Source organism: Oncorhynchus nerka, unplaced genomic scaffold, assembly GCF_034236695.1.
Source record: "Oncorhynchus nerka isolate Pitt River unplaced genomic scaffold, Oner_Uvic_2.0 unplaced_scaffold_3385, whole genome shotgun sequence".
NCBI lineage: Eukaryota > Metazoa > Chordata > Actinopteri > Salmoniformes > Salmonidae > Oncorhynchus > Oncorhynchus nerka.
Window position 1 is genome coordinate 10,001 of NW_027037910.1, and position 7,335 is coordinate 17,335.

Below are 7,335 nucleotides of genomic sequence, written 5' to 3' on the forward strand. Positions count from 1 at the left end.
AATAGAACACTAACCATTCTATGGTATTGAATAGAAACCTAACCATTCCATGGTATTGATTGAATAGAACACTAACCATTCTATGGTATTGAATAGAACACTATCCATTCTATGGTATTGAATAGAAACCTATCCATTCTATGGTATTGAATAGAAACCTCTCCATTCCATGGTATTGAATAGAAACCTAACCATTCTATTGAATAGAACACTATTCTATGGTATTGAATAGAAAACCTAACCATTCCATGGTATTGAATAGAACACTAACAATTCTATGATATTGAATAGAACACTATCCATTCTATGGTATTGAATAGAACACTAACCATTCTATGGTATTGAATAGAACACTATCCATTCTATGGTATTGAATAGAAACCTCTCCATTCCATGGTATTGAATAGAAACCTAACCATTCTATGGTATTGAATAGAAACCTATCCATTCTATGGTATTGAATAGAAACCTAACCATTCTATGGTATTGAATAGAAACCTAACCATTCTATGATATTGAATAGAACACTATCCATTCTATGGTATTGAATAGAACACTAACCATTCTATGGTATTGAATAGAACACTATCCATTCTATGGTATTGAATAGAACACTAACCATTCCATGGTATTGAATAGAACACTCTCCATTCTATGGTATTGAATAGAACACTATCCATTCTATGTTATTGAATAGAACACTAACCATTCCATGGTATTGAATAGAACACTAACCATTCCATGGTATTGAATAGAACACTCTCCATTCTATGGTATTGAATAGAACACTATCCATTCTATGGTATTGAATAGAACACTAACCATTCCATGGTATTGAATAGAAACCTAACCATTCCATGGTATTGAATAGAAACCTAACCATTCTATGGTATTGAATAGAACACTAACCATTCTATGGTATTGAATAGAACACTCTCCATTCCATGGTATTGAATAGAAACCTAACCATTCTATGGTATTGAATAGAAACCTAACCATTCTATGGTATTGAATAGAACACTCTCCATTCCATGGTATTGAATAGAAACCTAACCATTCCATGGTATTGAATAGAAACCTAACCATTCTATGGTATTGAATAGAAACCTAACCATTCTATGGTATTGAATAGAAACCTAACCATTCTATGGTATTGAATAGAACACTCTCCATTCCATGGTATTGAATAGAAACCTAACCATTCCATGGTATTGAATAGAAACCTAACCATTCTATGGTATTGAATAGAAACCTAACCATTCTATGGTATTGAATAGAAACCTAACCATTCTATGGTATTGAATAGAACACTATCCATTCCATGGTATTGAATAGAAACCTAACCATTCCATGGTATTGAATAGAAACCTAACCATTCTATGGTATTGAATAGAAACCTAACCATTCCATGGTATTGAATAGAAACCTAACCATTCTATGGTATTGAATAGAAACCTAACCATTCCATGGTATTGAATAGAAACCTAACCATTCTATGGTATTGAATAGAAACCTAACCATTCTATGGTATTGAATAGAACACTATCCATTCTATGGTATTGAATAGAACACTAACCATTCCATGGTATTGAATAGAAACCTAACCATTCTATGGTATTGAATAGAAACCTAACCATTCTATGGTATTGAATAGAAACCTAACCATTCTATGGTATTGAATAGAACACTCTCCATTCCATGGTATTGAATAGAAACCTAACCATTCCATGGTATTGAATAGAAACCTAACCATTCTATGGTATTGAATAGAAACCTAACCATTCCATGGTATTGAATAGAAACCTAACCATTCCATGGTATTGAATAGAACACTATTCATTCTATGGTATTGAATAGAACACTATCCATTCTAAGGTATTGAATAGAACACTATCCATTCTATGGTATTGAATAGAACACTCTCCATTCTATGGTATTGAATAGAACACTATCCATTCTATGGTATTGAATAGAACACTATCCATTCTAAGGTATTGAATAGAACACTATCCATTCTATGGTATTGAATAGAACACTATCCATTCTAAGGTATTGAATAGAACACTATTCATTCTATGGTATTGAATAGAACACTATTCATTCTATGGTATTGAATAGAACACTATCCATTCTATGGTATTGAATAGAACACTATCCATTCTATGGTATTGAATAGAACACTATCCATTCTATGGTATTGAATAGAACACTCTCCATTCTATGTTATTGAATAGAACACTCTCCATTCTATGGTATTGAATAGAACACTATCCATTCTATGGTATTGAATAGAACACTATCCATTCTATGGTATTGAATAGAACACTATCCATTCTATGGTATTGAATAGAACACTATCCATTCTATGGTATTGAATAGAACACTCTCCATTCTATGGTATTGAATAGAACACTATCCATTCTATGGTATTGAATAGAACACTATCCATTCTATGGTATTGAATAGAACACTATTCATTCTATGGTATTGAATAGAACACTATTCATTCTATGGTATTGAATAGAACACTATTCATTCTATGGTATTGAATAGAACACTATCCATTCTAAGGTATTGAATAGAACACTATCCATTCTATGGTATTGAATAGAACACTCTCCATTCTATGGTATTGAATAGAACACTATCCATTCTATGGTATTGAATAGAACACTATCCATTCTAAGGTATTGAATAGAACACTATCCATTCTATGGTATTGAATAGAACACTCTCCATTCTATGGTATTGAATAGAACACTATCCATTCTATGATATTGAATAGAACACTAACCATTCTATGGTATTGAATAGAACACTATCCATTCTATGGTATTGAATAGAACACTAACCATTCTATGGTATTGAATAGAACACTAACCATTCTATGGTATTGAATAGAACACTATCCATTCTATGGTATTGAATAGAACACTAACCATTCTATGGTATTGAATAGAACACTAACCATTCTATGGTATTGAATAGAACACTATCCATTCTATGGTATTGAATAGAACACTAACCATTCTATGGTATTGAATAGAACACTATCCATTCTATGGTATTGAATAGAACACTAACCATTCTATGGTATTGAATAGAAACCTAACCATTCTATGGTATTGAATAGAACACTATCCATTCTATGGTATTGAATAGAACACTAACCATTCTATGGTATTGAATAGAACACTATCCATTCTATGGTATTGAATAGAACACTAACCATTCTATGGTATTGAATAGAACACTAACCATTCTATGGTATTGAATAGAACACTATCCATTCCATGGTATTGAATAGAAACCTAACCATTCTATGGTATTGAATAGAACACTAACCATTCTATGGTATTGAATAGAAACCTAACCATTCCATGGTATTGAATAGAACACTAACCATTCTATGATATTGAATAGAACACTATCCATTCTATGGTATTGAATAGAAACCTATCCATTCTATGGTATTGAATAGAAACCTCTCCATTCCATGGTATTGAATAGAAACCTAACCATTCTATGGTATTGAATAGAACACTAACCATTCTATGGTATTGAATAGAAACCTAACCATTCCATGGTATTGAATAGAACACTAACCATTCTATGATATTGAATAGAAACCTATCCATTCTATGGTATTGAATAGAAACCTAACCATTCTATGGTATTGAATAGAAACCTAACCATTCTATGATATTGAATAGAACACTATCCATTCTATGGTATTGAATAGAACACTAACCATTCCATGGTATTGAATAGAACACTAACCATTCCATGGTATTGAATAGAACACTCTCCATTCTATGGTATTGAATAGAACACTATCCATTCTATGGTATTGAATAGAACACTAACCATTCCATGGTATTGAATAGAACACTCTCCATTCTATGGTATTGAATAGAACACTATCCATTCTATGTTATTGAATAGAACACTAACCATTCCATGGTATTGAATAGAACACTAACCATTCCATGGTATTGAATAGAACACTCTCCATTCTATGGTATTGAATAGAACACTATCCATTCTATGGTATTGAATAGAACACTAACCATTCCATGGTATTGAATAGAAACCTAACCATTCCATGGTATTGAATAGAAACCTAACCATTCTATGGTATTGAATAGAACACTAACCATTCTATGGTATTGAATAGAACACTCTCCATTCCATGGTATTGAATAGAAACCTAACCATTCTATGGTATTGAATAGAAACCTAACCATTCTATGGTATTGAATAGAAACCTAACCATTCTATGGTATTGAATAGAACACTCTCCATTCCATGGTATTGAATAGAAACCTAACCATTCCATGGTATTGAATAGAAACCTAACCATTCTATGGTATTGAATAGAAACCTAACCATTCCATGGTATTGAATAGAAACCTAACCATTCTATGGTATTGAATAGAAACCTAACCATTCCATGGTATTGAATAGAAACCTAACCATTCTATGGTATTGAATAGAAACCTAACCATTCTATGGTATTGAATAGAACACTAACCATTCTATGGTATTGAATAGAAACCTAACCATTCCATGGTATTGAATAGAAACCTAACCATTCTATGGTATTGAATAGAAACCTAACCATTCCATGGTATTGAATAGAAACCTAACCATTCTATGGTATTGAATAGAAACCTAACCATTCTATGGTATTGAATAGAACACTAACCATTCTATGGTATTGAATAGAAACCTAACCATTCCATGGTATTGAATAGAAACCTAACCATTCTATGGTATTGAATAGAAACCTAACCATTCCATGGTATTGAATAGAAACCTATCCATTCTATGGTATTGAATAGAACACTAACCATTCTATGGTATTGAATAGAACACTATCCATTCTATGGTATTGAATAGAACACTAACCATTCTATGGTATTGAATAGAAACCTAACCATTCTATGGTATTGAATAGAACACTATCCATTCTATGGTATTGAATAGAACACTAACCATTCTATGGTATTGAATAGAACACTATCCATTCTATGGTATTGAATAGAACACTAACCATTCTATGGTATTGAATAGAACACTAACCATTCTATGGTATTGAATAGAACACTATCCATTCCATGGTATTGAATAGAAACCTAACCATTCCATGGTATTGAATAGAACACTATTCATTCTATGGTATTGAATAGAACACTATCCATTCTAAGGTATTGAATAGAACACTATCCATTCTATGGTATTGAATAGAACACTCCATTCTATGGTATTGAATAGAACACTATCCATTCTATGGTATTGAATAGAACACTATCCATTCTAAGGTATTGAATAGAACACTATCCATTCTATGGTATTGAATAGAACACTATCCATTCTATGGTATTGAATAGAACACTCTCCATTCTATGGTATTGAATAGAACACTCTCCATTCTATGGTATTGAATAGAACACTATCCATTCTATGGTATTGAATAGAACACTATCCATTCTAAGGTATTGAATAGAACACTATCCATTCTATGGTATTGAATAGAACACTCTCCATTCTATGGTATTGAATAGAACACTATCCATTCTATGATATTGAATAGAACACTAACCATTCTATGGTATTGAATAGAACACTATCCATTCTATGGTATTGAATAGAACACTAACCATTCTATGGTATTGAATAGAACACTAACCATTCTATGGTATTGAATAGAACACTATCCATTCTATGGTATTGAATAGAACACTAACCATTCTATGGTATTGAATAGAACACTAACCATTCTATGGTATTGAATAGAACACTATCCATTCTATGGTATTGAATAGAACACTAACCATTCTATGGTATTGAATAGAACACTATCCATTCTATGGTATTGAATAGAACACTAACCATTCTATGGTATTGAATAGAACACTATGGTATTGAATATCCATTCCATGGTATTGAATAGAAACCTAACCATTCCATGGTATTGAATAGAACACTATTCATTCTATGGTATTGAATAGAACACTATCCATTCTAAGGTATTGAATAGAACACTATCCATTCTATGGTATTGAATAGAACACTCTCCATTCTATGGTATTGAATAGAACACTATCCATTCTATGGTATTGAATAGAACACTATCCATTCTAGGTATTGAATAGAACACTATCCATTCTATGGTATTGAATAGAACACTATCCATTCTATGGTATTGAATAGAACACTCTCCATTCTATGGTATTGAATAGAACACTATCCATTCTATGGTATTGAATAGAACACTATCCATTCTATGGTATTGAATAGAACACTATCCATTCTATGGTATTGAATAGAACACTATCCATTCTATGGTATTGAATAGAACACTCTCCATTCTATGGTATTGAATAGAACACTATCCATTCTATGGTATTGAATAGAACACTAACCATTCTATGGTATTGAATAGAACACTATCCATTCTATGGTATTGAATAGAACACTAACCATTCTATGGTATTGAATAGAACACTAACCATTCTATGGTATTGAATAGAACACTATCCATTCTATGGTATTGAATAGAACACTAACCATTCTATGGTATTGAATAGAACACTAACCATTCTATGGTATTGAATAGAACACTATCCATTCTATGGTATTGAATAGAACACTAACCATTCTATGGTATTGAATAGAACACTATCCATTCTATGGTATTGAATAGAACACTAACCATTCTATGGTATTGAATAGAAACCTAACCATTCTATGGTATTGAATAGAACACTATCCATTCTATGGTATTGAATAGAAACACTAACCATTCTATGGTATTGAATAGAACACTATCCATTCTATGGTATTGAATAGAACACTAACCATTCTATGGTATTGAATAGAAACCTAACCATTCTATGGTATTGAATAGAACACTAACCATTCTATGGTATTGAATAGAAACCTAACCATTCCATGGTATTGAATAGAACACTAACCATTCTATGATATTGAATAGAACACTATCCATTCTATGGTATTGAATAGAAACCTATCCATTCTATGGTATTGAATAGAAACCTCTCCATTCCATGGTATTGAATAGAAACCTAACCATTCTATGGTATTGAATAGAACATTAACCATTCTATGGTATTGAATAGAACACTAACCATTCTATGGTATTGAATAGAACACTAACCATTCTATGGTATTGAATAGAACACTATCCATTCTATGGTATTGAATAGAACACTAACCATTCTATGGTATTGAATAGAACACTATCCATTCTATGGTATTGAATAGAACACTAACCATTCTATGGTATTGAATAGAACACTAACCATTCTA